Here is a 14,560-nt window from a genome sequence, read left to right as displayed (position 1 = left end):
ATGGTTGCCATAGCTACACTGATGCTTTCCACTGCTTGCAGAGGAGCCTCTCTAGAAGCATCTCAAAAGCATTTCTCCTGAGACTTTGTGCGAATTGCAGAATTCTTTTTGTTTTGTTTTGTCTTAAATCCCCTACAGGAGCATCTAATATCATCTGGGTGCCAACGCAGAATATCGGAGGCCGTTCACGGCCCAACAAACCTGGAAATGCCCTCGCATGAGGAGGTAGGCCCAACGAAAATGTGTCACAGAATGGGAGACACAATCATTTCTCTCCAGTGACTTTCATTTTTGGCCAGATGATTAAACTAAAGGACTCTTGATCAGGGATGACACAAAATACGATATGTTTATATGTTAAACTTCCAGCAATAAACTCCTCAATACAACACTAAAGTAAAAAAAAAATCACATAAATGAATTCTTGCTTACTATGTTTTTTATTTGTTCTTTTTCTTTTTTTAATTTGCTAAACTCCAAGCAAATAAAAATGGCACAGATTACTGATACTTTGTATTTATTAACCCCCCTAGTGTTCTAATTCTGTCTGTATTTCGACGCAAAATGTGTTACATTTTTTTGCATGGAAATTTATATTACATTGTAGGCCTATAATTCTTAGGCGTAACTCACCGAAATATATCTAATATTTAATAAATTTAATAATAAACATTAAACAAAAAAAAAAAAAACACAAAAATCTGTTAAAAAAAAAAATAGGTAAACCTGTAATATAACTGTACAGTAGCATGTATAATAAAGGTTTCTTTGTACTGGACTCAATACAACTATTTAGTATTGAATCCAATACAAAATTATTTGAATTTCCTGTCACTCCTCTCGCCCGCACCAACGTATGCGCCGACGTCACCGGTAAACCCTGCAGAACGTCTCTGCAGTCGCTGGCTGAAGATCAAAGAAAGAAGACATGTCCCGAGGACTTGCAGGGACCAGCAGGATGCTGGGGGACGACAACGGAACAAGGTAAGTGGGTTTTTTTATGTTTTAAGTGACCCTGAGTGTAACCCGGGATTACCGCTTTTAGCAGGAACAGTACTAATATGGACCCAATAGGAATTCATTAAAAAAAGGATTTTCAATTGTGTGTATGTAAGGGTTGGTTTGGTGCATTTACTAATTAACAAAAATGATTATTCAAGATAAGAGTATACAACCAGGTTTTATTAGATCTTCAGCAATTTTCAATAAATGCAATATATTTTTAAACCAATGGACATTCTTACTTTTGCCTTGAGTTTTTCTTTAGCATTGAACATCATGTTATTTTACAGTCTGTGTTATGCTCCAAGAACAAAGAAACGTTACACTCTATTTATATTCTGAGTTTTCCATGTTCTATGTTTTCTCTGTTTTCCTCTAAAATTATTTTTATAGAACAAAATACTTAATAATAGAAAAACTTAAATATGCTTGGCTTAGTATTAAAATATTTCTTTTTCTAGAGTGTCAAAAGATCAAACAGTCGTTCCTGTCAAGGCATATCTCTATAATTTGATGTGATAAGTTCATATGGTTTGTATTAATGCCTGAACCCCAATGCATGCCTTTCTTTTTTAGAAACTTGTGATAAAAAGCATCTGGCCATAAAATATATGGCAAATTGAAATGGCTGGCGAACTGAACAACTGAATATTGATATACTCGATGTTCATAATTGGCTGTGAAACAACTTTTTTTTTAATAGACGAGACCATGCCTCATATTTGTGGCTTGTAAGAAGGATTTAACATATTACATAGACAATTCTGAAATAGATTATTTTGCAATATGTTTATACAAAATAAATATTCCATAATAGTCACACAGAAATGGTTTACCTGCTATGAATAATAATAACAATGTCTACATTTCCATGTTGTGAGAATAATGGTGAAGCTGTCTAACTTTCTTACAATGTTGGACATATTTTGTATGATCTCTTTATGGGGCTGATCACAGGGACCTTGCAAAGCACTGCATAGACAAATAACAAAAAGGAATTGAAAAGTTTCTACAACCACACTTGCCAAATAGGGAAAAAAAAAATGTTTCATGTTACATTTTGTTTGGGAGTTGACGCTACCCTCAAGTCATATGAATGACTGATGATCTGTCAGAGCTCACATAAGAACATGTAGCAATATGCATAGTTGTATGTGTGCTGCTATTAACTAATTCTTAGAAATGTCAAGAAGTAACTGTATTTAATTGTGTTGCTGCAATCAGATAACTTCTGTAGATGGATATATGTGAGTAGCTTGGAATTTTTCTTAGCTCATGAAGCTAGAAAAGGGGTTTCTGCTCCCAACCACAACCATCAAATGTCCTGCTCAGAGCTTTAGCACTTATTTCTCCAGTGTACATGTAGTTGTGCCATATCATGAACTTTAGCCTTGGAAACCCATTGGAACTACTTTCACAAAACAAAACAATAACAGAGTTCTAAAGTTCGTCAAATTTAACCCCTACTTTTCTTTGGACATCTTTTTAATGCAGCAGCTCCTGGTGACCTTTGGTTTTCTGGTGAACTGTGAATTATCTTAACCTTAAGTGTGACAAAAACATGGACAAGCAACAGGAAAACTGTCAGTATAGCCAATACAGTACTTGGGACAGTACATCTGTTTAGTATAAAGTGTCAGGAAAGAGTATCAGTTCAAATAATTCACTTTTAACCTTAATTTCCAGATTTCCAGCACATTAGATGGTTTAGTAGTCAGTAAAAAAACAGCAACAACAATAACCATTAGGATATTTTACATTTATATATAATGTGGGTGCTCCTGTACAAACCTGCTCAAAACACCCAATACAAGCTTAATAAAACATAGGTTTTTGCAATAATTGAAACTTCTGCCTATTGGGACAGAAAGGACATCCTGGGATTTTTTTAAGACTGAGGAACATTGCATTAGACATGCAGGCCTAGTTTCATTGTAAAGCTATAGTTATGCACTTATACTTTACAGAAGCTCAGGGTAAGGGTCAACAGCAACTTTTCCAACACTAAAACAATCTAGATTAATTTTATCATCTGATTCGCTGTAACATTTAAATTAATTCAACAATTTTGCAATAATTTTGAAATCTAGAAGTGACTAAACTTAAAGAGTTATTATTTACAAAAGCACTGTAATCTCCACATATCTGATCATAATATTAATAGAAGAATTTATAAGTATAATAAGTGTCCCCCGATGAGGAGCGTCTTTATAATAGTAATAGGAAAATAACAAACAGGAACAAATAATTTTTTAAGAACATGAATTACGTTTGCTTAACAGTGCTTGTTTTATGTGCTTTTTTAAACGGCACTCTGAATTCATGCCTTTCACAGATTATGTGTTTACATAGAGTCTAGCAGATGCCTGTAAGCCACAGTAAGGCATTTCAATAGAGTATGTAAAAATGTAAAGTGTATATACTTTTTCCATAGGATTCTTCTATACCTAATATCACCATATACAAATATAATTATACTTCTGCCACTGAGGACAAGGAATATCAGAACAAGCCTTGCTCAACATTTATACCAATAAGGAACTCAATACAATACTACATTACAATAATAGTTTTCAGATTTCAGGAAACCTGCCAAACCTATTTGTATCAACACAATACTTTAGATTACCATTACTAATAACTAAGTTGTAGATTTATTAAGTAAAGAATGAAGTGTATTTGGTGTTATTTGCAGACTGGCAGATTTAAACTAAAACTTATGTGAAAATGAGAGTACTACTAAATAGGTATAATTTTATGTTTCCTAAACCTCTTATCTTTATTGTGCCCTCTTAATCAGGTTATTACTTGTTGATTCTGCCAATCCTACTATAGGATCCCAATTACCTGTCGTTCACCGACAACGCGCCCCACATGGCTTAGTGGTGACATATACATGTCACCACAAGCTCCATTTAATTTTGTTGTTGGACAGAAGATTTTGCTAAGATTCACCACAGGAAAGAAAAAATAGGTTATCATTAAAGTTAGCCAATTGCCCGGGAGGAACAAAGAGATACAGTGGTCACATGACCAAATACACTAACATGCAATAAAGGTGTTTCTGGCCAGAAAAAGAGAGTGCTAGATCAGTAAATAGGGCTAATGAAAAGGACTTGCATATATGTGTTTTGTTACTTTAACATCCTTCTGCTCCACCAAATAAAATCCTTTTTAGGTATAATCATGAGTTCATATAATAATGATCTTAAAGGAAATGAAGATGGTAAAAATGGCCACTAGAGAATACCCCCATTATAAACCAGTGCAAAAAGAACCCCTTACATTGGTGATTAGTTTGAGAGTGCCACCATACTGGGTAGTAGGTGGAGGGACACTGGTGGAAACAATGCCATGTTAACTAAATGGTCAGTAGGAAGAATGCTTTTAAATTTTATGTTGCCTCCTTCACTTATTGCCAGTGGGAGGTTTGCCCTTTTACATTGGTAATCAGTGGTAATAATATCCCTTACTTAGGCAGATAATGAGATAAGGAGCCCCTTACAGACAGCTAAAATATTGGTATCAGTGATTACTTATGGAAGACATGTGAGCAGGTTTGGACCAGTACACTTGAGACCCACCAGTTTCAGGCCCACCAGTGCCATAATATGGGGTTCACCTGCATTAAGTATGGATCTCCCCAGTGCAATGCTATGAAGCCCTACTGCCTTACCCATCACATTTTTAAACAGAAAAATTTACCTAACAACCTATGTATACATGTATATGCTGTACTTGTTGCATACCTATATGCCTTTAGACCTTGTTTTAACAAATGAAATTACTCCAGCAGTTTATCCAAAGAACTGTCTAGGACTGACAATTGCATGCTTAATGCATCTTCAGCTCACTCTGCTTCTTCCCACCATGTACAATCTAAGCTTCATTATAAGGCCTTTCCTCTTTTTTTAAGCAAATAAAGGTTCTTGCGTTTGAAAATAAAAGTAAGTTGTTATTTTGAAGGTCATTAGGCCATGTGATGGTTCTCACATGTCAGGGTCATGTAAGGTAAACTAAAGAGCGCCTGTGTCAGATTCAGGTGTGGATGATGGTGGCCTTAATGGGACAAAGATTTAGTGCAAATATTCAAGTTTTTACAACTTGAAATTTAGCCATAGGAAATACAGTATACTTTACATTATTATAATGAGCTCCAGAAAAGATATTAATTATTTTTGGGTGTCCTGGTGTACTAAGTCTGTACATTTTCCTGGAAAGCTGCCAGTTCTTTCTTTTTATAACTAACTAAGTCTGACTTGAGTTTCAGTATAGAGTGGCCTAGATTGTGATACTCTCTGGACAGTTCATTATTTGAAGAAGTTGAGGAGGTCTTATCATACCTAGATTCAGTCCTTTAAAATATATGTTAGGTCACTGTTACTTAACAATTTGATGCATTGGGCTTGATATTCTGTACCTTTCTTTTTTGACCTATCAATTATTTAATCTGAAGACCTAATCTGTAAGACAAACAGGATTTTTCTGGCATTCAGGTGCTCTCCTACCTATTTTCCATCCATCTTTCAGTTTAAAGTCTGTTTAATGTTCTAAATTCAGGTATTATATTTTAATGCTCTTGTGGATTAATAAATTACTTATCTCAAAGCAGTATTTACCATTCAATGAAATAAAAATTTGCTCTATGTGACCTTTCAAAACACCATTATATATTACTCAAGCATGAATACAGATTATAGAGCCCCCCTGAAACTTTTTTAACCATGATTTTTTTTACAGTTTGAGAAGGCTGCTTTAGGTACACAGGGTTCATTTCACTGCCTGCTGGGATGACTAGAAGCTCTGGGCCCAATAAACCTACATTAAGACCGCTACACCAAACCTCTTTACAACAAAGCCTGCAAAGAGGGATTGGTGACTGACAACAATTCTGATGTCACCTACTATATGCATCAAACATCAGTTGTTCCTAATTGGAAATGTCACAGGGGTACAGGGTCATTGTTAGCAGCAACCCCTCCAATCCTTAATGATATAGTAATGAAATGGTGTTATTTTCACATATACACAGATTTTTTGTATTTAATTTACCTCAAGAGCCCCCTCCCTTCCAATTGGGCATTCTTCCACCCCCAGGCCCCATAGCAACCCACACTATTGTTCTGCCACTGATGAGTTACAAGTTCAGGTACAAAAGCCCAATAATAAAGTGTTCCTGGAAATTATTTTAGTTAATGTAAGTTGGCTGCCATATTGTAGAAGTGAAAGTGCCAAATAAGCGCTATCGATCAACACCTCTATATCAGTTTAACATATCCATCTTTTATAACAAACCTTCAAAAAAATCCCTTCTTGGCCATAAAAAAGAATTAACTTGGATGAATACAGGGTATTGCACAATCTGATCCAGACATTGTTCATTTACAATACATGTGAATCACAACACAAACTTCATAAATATATGATGGTATTGCTTGAGGAACAGGAATAACAGCACTGTACCCAGCTGGATCACATGTAATGGACATCCAAGCATCAAAAATACTATTGCAAACAAATGATCTGTCCCCTCTAATGAGTTGATTTTGGGTTTTACCCCAGCAAGGTTTTCCTCCAGTCATAGAAGCCTTTAACACAACCTTATAGTGGGACCAAGCCTTAATTCATAAGCTTCTTTCTTCATAAATTGTATAATCTACACTCATCCTTTGTGGTTCTTTTGGCTGAATACAATTTTTCAACCCGACCTTTTACACTTTATTGTCGTCCTGAAGCTTTCAAGTCTGTTCAGACACCAAATAAAGTGATCAACATCCTAACTAGGCAAAGCAGTAGATACTTGTTGATTGTTATCCTATTGAATCTAAATATGTGATGACAAATTTGGAGGGTATTTGACATGATCTTTCTCATCCTTTCCTGGAAAAGATTACAGTCCTAGATAAGGCTGGTAGTAATTGTATTGCTGCATTTTGTTTGGAATCCAGGACCGGATAGTTCTGGAAGGAATGGGTGGGCCAGGCACTTGGTAACGGCTCTGAAGCACGTGGCCATTTATAACAAAAAGGAGAAGGTATTTGAGACTCAGAGGAGTTGTAGCCTGGTCAGGTGGCTCAAGTGATGAGGCTGTGTGCAACCTGTATGCTGGGAGGGCCCAGACGGTCTCCCAAAGTTTGGGTCTCTGAGACCAATAGAGAGAGCCAGGAGGCTATGATTTGTATTTTTATTGTTATACTATGGATAACTTTGATCCCCTACAAGGAAAAAACCTGGATTTTGCTTTGTGTTGTTGTTTTTGTGAATAAAGTAGAGGGCAGAGTGCCCTGAAATTGAAATGAAGCCTGAGGAACCTTTCTGCAGTGAGTGTGTTTGGTGCTAGCTTCCCATATTATTTATGAATACCCCAATGATAAAACATTGTTGAACATAATAAAAATCCCATTTAATTCATAATATTTTCTATAAAATATTCAGCTATTATTGTGCTTAAGGATTGCCTTACTTATCAGAGAAATCAAATCAGGCTGAGTATGCAAGTGAATGTCAAAGTCACAAATATGCCCCATAGAGTAATCACTGAATAAACAGTAAAGTCTTTTGCAAAAGTAAAAGCCATATTGCATGAAAAATGGAACCAATGGGCAGAAGTCCAAAAAAGTAAAACATTTTATTTCTTAAAAATGTTCATTCAAAAAAAAACTTTTACTTTCTTCCAATAGAGGTATCAGAACACACCTATCACTATGTATCAGAACCCTCCACAGTCTTTCCTAGAGCTGCCCCCTACTAGACCCTACTCCCTGGAGTGGTCTTCCTAGTTTTGTTTGGTTTGCTCCTACTTTCTACTCATTTAAAAACCGCTCAAAACTCATCAAACTTGCCTACCCATTTTCTTCTGTCTCTTAAAACCCAAAATTTTTACCACCACTCCATATCCCTATCCTATTGTGTGCTACATTCCTCACCTCTTAGATTGTAAGTCCTCCTATGTCCTCGTTTGCATCTGTTTGTCATTTGAAACCCCTATTTAATGTACAGTGCTGCATATTATGTTGGCGCTATAAAAATACAGTTCAAGACTCCACAGAAAACTACTGATAACAAACTAGCTGATATAAAAACTGTTAATAAAGCACACATTGATTTACAAAATATTATAGACTGTTCACTAAGCAATGTGAATTATTACCAATCATCAAATAAAGTACAAGCAAAAACCATGTTTTGTTTTCCTTGTTTTTACATATCTATGCACATGATTGGGTATGATTTAAAAAGTATATTTTTTACCACATTCACTAAGTTAGGGGGACATTCCCTTGCATGTGATTATGCACATTACTAAGAAAATAGCCGAAACTTCTTTAGTAAATCAACCCTATTGCTTAGTTTTGTAACAACAGTGGCCTATTGCAATATGAAAATACTAAATACAGCCAATTATATGATACATTTATAGACTATAAATACAAAGCATAAAAAAGTTGACCAACAGGATCTCAGGAAAAGAGCAGGGTTATCATGGCTAATGTAGTATTTAAATCATCAGGTAGATTTACTTATCTGTTGTGATTTTACAACTATCAACAGTACACTACACTATAAAGCTAGTAGAATAACTGAATGTTTGCTCTGCGTAAGAGAAAGTGTAGATTAACCAATGAAAATCCAAAGTGTTCCACCTACCACATTGGAAAAGAACCCCCAGGCACAAGAGGTAAAGTGTTACTTTTTAGGTGTGAACTTGAGCTAAAGTGTAAGTGAAGATATTCCCTACTCCTCCTGCCCAGTATTTCTCTTTCTGACTTCTGCTAAGGATACCTGCTGAAACTCCAAAAAACTATATCATTTGAGGCTTCAACAACAAAGTATGAAAAGTAAGTTCAAATATTATTTGTCAATTTTCAGTGATTTATTTGCTTGGAAATGGCAAGGCTTTTTTTCATTTACTTATTATGCATAGTACTATTTAGAATAAGATCATATTAATGTTTAATTTAGTTATTTAGGATTTTAGGTTCCACCTATGTAACTTTGTACATCATAAATACTATAACATTACATTCTTCATCTATGATTATTTTGGTATTTTCTTTTAGTTACATGGGCAATATTTATTTGTGGTTCATTGATTTATCAGTAATGCTTGACATTTTACACATAAACATAAATGGTATATGTGAGTCATTTCATTTCTTCAGCACAATATACAACATTCAATACATTTCTAAAAATAAAGTATTCTTTTGTTCAAATCATGACACGTAGAAAGTTAACAGCAAAAAGAAGTTTTTTTTTGTTATATCAGTGATCAGTTAACAATATACTCATTCACCAGGGAACTTTACAGTAGTCTCTTTTTTTCATGCACACACAAAATTTCACAGCATTCTGTTAAGGTGAAATCCAATATTTACAGTGGCCTTTTAGAAAAGCAAACATCCATAATGACCCTTTGTGGATGCCCCAAGTGCTAATAAGTAACAATAAATTAGGATAATTTGAACAAATGAGGCTTTCTGTTCCAAAATAACCTTTCTGAAACAAAGTTTGATGTCTTGTACACAGAGTTCTCCTATTATAAAGCTGTTTCATCCTGAAGGCTAATCATTTTATGTTTGATCAACTAGTAGAATACAATTACATTTGGCCATTTATGACTGTCATTAATAATGTTATGCTATGATGTTACTAATTTGAAATCCATTCATCTGGAATCTCTGTAGTAGAGTAATTTACCAAAACATGTAACTGCTGTTTTCTCTGCTAATATTGTCTTTTTGTGCTCTGCTGTTACAGCTGGCTTTTTCTAGAGGCTGATGCAGTCCTAATGTATTAGTATTACTTTTTAAATACATATAGTTAGTCTGTATTATTTATTATAGAACATTTGCGTTTAAAGGTGCTTCAGGTTAATATTGCTTGATTGCTTGTAGGTTTGTTATCTATATAACAAGGTGATGGGATGTTTAATATACAGATTTGGTTTGGGTAAATAACTTATAAATTAGGGCAAAGATTGAGAAGCATAAAGTAGGTGTATATAATATTTACTGTATATTATAATATTTGTGTAATTCAAAGCAAGGACTATTGGTGGGCATGAAGGATCGGTGATGAATCTCTGCTACTGACATCACCACATGGGCCTGGGAGCCCATTGCGGTGCCAACACAGCTTCCTATAATTCCACAACTGGCGGGTGCTTGGAAATGTGACAGTGCTACCGCAGTTGGTAATTAATGTGTCCCTACAAAATTAAGTCTTATGACCATAGAACTGATTCTAATTTACACATGATTTGAAGAAAGCATGTATTCATTTTACAATAAAGGATTTACATGCATTTAGGGATTTTCAAAATAATCATAAAGTCTATCAGAGTTTTCAAGTCTTGCAAGTTTTTTCCTAAAAATAAAAATTTGTACTTTTGGAATTTACTTGGCTAAGGATGCAAAATAAACATTTCTAGCATTTTAATGATGTGAACATGCCACAAACAGACACAAACTATTACAATTCAGCAAAAAAAAATATAAAGAGATATTTACCTAATGCCCAAATGATTATTAGATGCAAAGATTAAAACAGTTAAAGTAATATGAAAAACCAAATTTCATGCAAAGGGTAATATTGACCCCATCATTCCCATCTATTGAGTCTCCTGATTGGCTAATGAAAAGACTGATTACACTGTGGGTCAATAAAAAGACTTTGTAGGCCATAAGTACCACACTAGTCTTTTATAACAAAAGTTGCACTATAAATAACAGATATTCAGAACATTTGTTTAAACAACACACTGAAACAACAATCACAAGTCTGTGTGAGAGAATAAAATGTTTTTTAAATATCTACCAGGTATCTTTTTATAATATTTAAAGTTAAGTTAATCCAGCTGTATTGTGAAATATATCTCTCCCACAGAAAAGTTGAAACCTGGCTTTTCCACACAGATTATGAAGGCATCACTAGTTTCCTTGTGAAAATGTCAGCCTTACCTACATTCAAGCATGCAATAAATGCTGGGCTTTAATATAGAGGAATGGCCAGCATGCTTTGAAATCATTCTGTTATGCATGTTACCTGTATTAAATGGCTGTAAAATATCATTTTGCACGATTAATTATTTTTAATAATTAATGTATGTTTTCCTTTTATATATCTTTGTAATAATGCATTTTCTAGGATTTACTTTTCTTTACCTTACATTTTAGAACATTCTGGTAAATGTTCTTACTTATCATAAATCAATGGTGCATTCATTGCTTTGTGAATATACACTATTTTGATTTGATTTCATTGTTTCCTTAAAAAACAGAAAGTATAGAAAATCAGATCTGTCTAAAAATTCCTTTCTTTAGTAGTAAAAGGGATTCCAATCAAAATACATCTAAAAAATGTATATGTCATTTTTTCCTGTTGTCTTATGAATGTTTTTATTTTATCCATATATGGTATGAATTTGTTTCATCATTATTATTATTATTATTAATATTAATAATAATAATAATAATAATATTAATAAAAAACAGGATTTATATAGCGCCAACATATTACGCAGCGCTGTAAATTAAATGGGGATTGCAAGTGACAAATGAATACAGAAAGTGACACAGGAGGAGAGGACCCTGCCCGAGGAGCTTACAATCTAGTAGGTGGGGGAATTAACACACAATAGGAGGGGAGATGTGTAGTGGTGGGAGGTAGTTTCAAAAGACAGAAGAAGATGGGTAAGAAACTTTGAAAAACTAGGTTTTGAGTTTTCGTTTAAATGAGCAGAAAGTAGGATTATGAGCGAGGAAGTCAGTAGTAGGTCATTGGAGGAGCGAAGAGATCGGGTAGGGAAGTATGTTTTTTTACAGAAATGTAAGTGGGGCAATAACTGTGGAGGGATTTGAAGGCAAAGCACAGGAACTTAAATTTGATTCTCAGGTGAAATGGAAGCCAATGGAGAGAACTTTTTTACGAACGATTTTTTGCCCAATCGATCGTTCGTCGTTCGATTGGAACGATAAAAATTGGAAGTGTGTACGCACCTTAAGGGCTGTTTCGGTGGAATGTGCAGCTCGAAAGCCAGACTGGAGACGGTCAAGGAGAGAGTTGGTGCTTGGGTTATTGGGGAGTCTTTTGTAGACAAGGCGTTCAAAAAGTTTGGGGACATATGATATGGGAGAAGGGTAGGGAGGGGTCCAGTGAAGGTTTCTTTAGGATAGGGAGAACTATTGCATGTTTGAAAGCTGAGGGGTATTTACCAGTAGAAAGGGAGAGGTTGAATAATTCCGTTGGGGGCCTGGGTGAAGGAATGGGCACAGAGTGGATCAGAGGGAACTGAGTCAAACGGACAGGTAGTAGATGGAGATGAGGAGAGAAGAGAGGAGACTTCATTCAGAGTAACAGGGCTGAGGGAGGCCAGTGATAATTTACAGGTGGAAGGGGTGGGAATGGTTGGAGTGGCTTGGTGAACAGAGACATCATGCCTGATTGTGTCAATTTTCTCTCAAAAGTAGGTGGCTATGCCTTGAGCAGTGAAGGTTGTTGTGGGGGGAGCAGGTGTGGGGTTTAGGAGGTAGTCAATTATTGAGAAGAGGTTGCATGGGTTGGAAGCTTGGGAGGAAATGACAGCATTGAAATCATTTTGCTTGGCTGAAGGTTGTGTATGGAGGAAATTTATTGCCAACAGATCTGGCATTCCAAAGACTGCCAGAGAGAGGGGGTAAGAACTTATGCACAGGGAGAATGGGGATGAGGTTAGGAGAAGGGAGTATCTTGCTGAAAGTGTATGGAAGAGAGAGGCTGTGTGTGTGTGTCTGGGTGTGGGGGAGAGGGGGGGGGGTGTCACCAGAAAGTATCAGTAGAGAAAAAAGTTGAAGAGCAAAGACAGATAATTCAGTAGAGTGAAGGAACAGAGAGACAATGAGTTATCAGACTGGGTAGGAGAGGGAATAGTGCCAACAAAGAGAGTGCAGGGTGAATAATACATTTTAACAGATACTTGCGAACCATATGAGTCCAATAAACAATGTTGGCAAACTGAAATCCATGCGAGCAGGTCTTCTAGGCTTGTTGAGTTCCAGAAGTGGGATTTGATGAGTCAGTCGCAGAGATGGTTTGATAAAATAGCAGGTGAGAATGGCAGCAGCAGAGGATGTGTTGTAGTCCAGGTGGATGAATAGGTCTGGAGGTAGGAGATGGGAAGTGCAGAGTACAATTGTATGTCCAAATCTGCTCCAGTTCCTGGTTCTATTCCCTGGATTAATTCTCAAAGCACTTATAACTTTGGCATTTAAGATTGCCTGTTGTTTAAATAGAGCTTTGGACAATGAATATGGATGGACAATTAACACTAAACTGGGCCAAATGGATAGGGAACAAAAAGTGCTATGGCCATGCTCAAATTTGTGCAAGTTCATCTAAATTGAACAGCATACCATAGACAATCATAGGGAATTGCATACAGAATGGGGATAGCAATCAGATTGAACAGCATACCTGTGGAAGAAGAGATAAATGCGGATTAGATGTAGGCAGATGAAGGAGGACAGGCCTGGAACTCAACAGCTGTCCCCATTATACCCAAAAGAATCATTGGTATCAGATAAACTGAGCCAAGAGGCACGCATAGCTTGGTCAAGGAACTTTAAAACATTGCCCCTGATTCATCAATAAAATCCGCGCTCGCTGGAAGCGCGAAAGTACGCGCGGCCATCGATTGCGGATTACCGCGGTCCGGACTCGAGTATGCGCGTACCAGTGACTTTTAATACACGCTCGCCAGTGTAAAGCTGCCGGATATGCGCGGCTCCGGCCGCGATCTTTTTTAGTTGCTGAATAGCGCGATCGCGTACGATTCCGGATCGCGAATACGAATGCGCGACCGATAATCCGATTCTGCTTGATGAATCAGGGTCATTGTTTACAGATCATAAAACCAGCAGACGAAAAACAATAAATAACATAACAGTAACATTTATATACAATATCTGTTCAATAAATGCCTTGCCGAATAATTGACAAAATACAAAATGTAACAATAATGTATGAACATTTGGTTTATGAATGACTATAAAATAAACTTTTATTAACTCCAACAACCTGATCTATTTTATGCATTTGTCTTCATAGATATATGTCATTTGGAAAAAAGAAGATGAAATTCCCAAAACTGATAGTTTTTTTCACATTACTGAGCATTATAAAATGCCAAGAATCTGTTGTCTCTGGTAAGTCTTGATAAAATCAAAGCTGTATCTGCACATATTGATCTTCTTATAAAAAGTTCTCACGTGTTTTGGAAAAATATAAATTAATAAACCAAAAAGAAAAGTGATTCTACAGCAAATGCAGTTTTGAATATACCAGGGTTGTGTTAGGAGATTACCTGAAAACCATGAAATAAGGGAGTAAATTCATTACATTTTCTAATAGTTCATTAAGGGGCTTATTTACAGTTAACCATTGTTTATATGATGCAGGTGCCTGGGAAAGCCTAACCGCATAGATAATTATAGATAATCTTATAATCATAATGGGTAAGGGTATAAATTCTTCAGAATAATACAGAAATAAATTGATCTTGGTAATTCCTAAAACAGCC

Source organism: Pyxicephalus adspersus, chromosome 4 (genome assembly GCF_032062135.1).
Source record: "Pyxicephalus adspersus chromosome 4, UCB_Pads_2.0, whole genome shotgun sequence".
Taxonomy (NCBI): Eukaryota; Metazoa; Chordata; class Amphibia; order Anura; family Pyxicephalidae; genus Pyxicephalus; species Pyxicephalus adspersus.
This window is presented reverse-complemented; position numbering follows the sequence as displayed.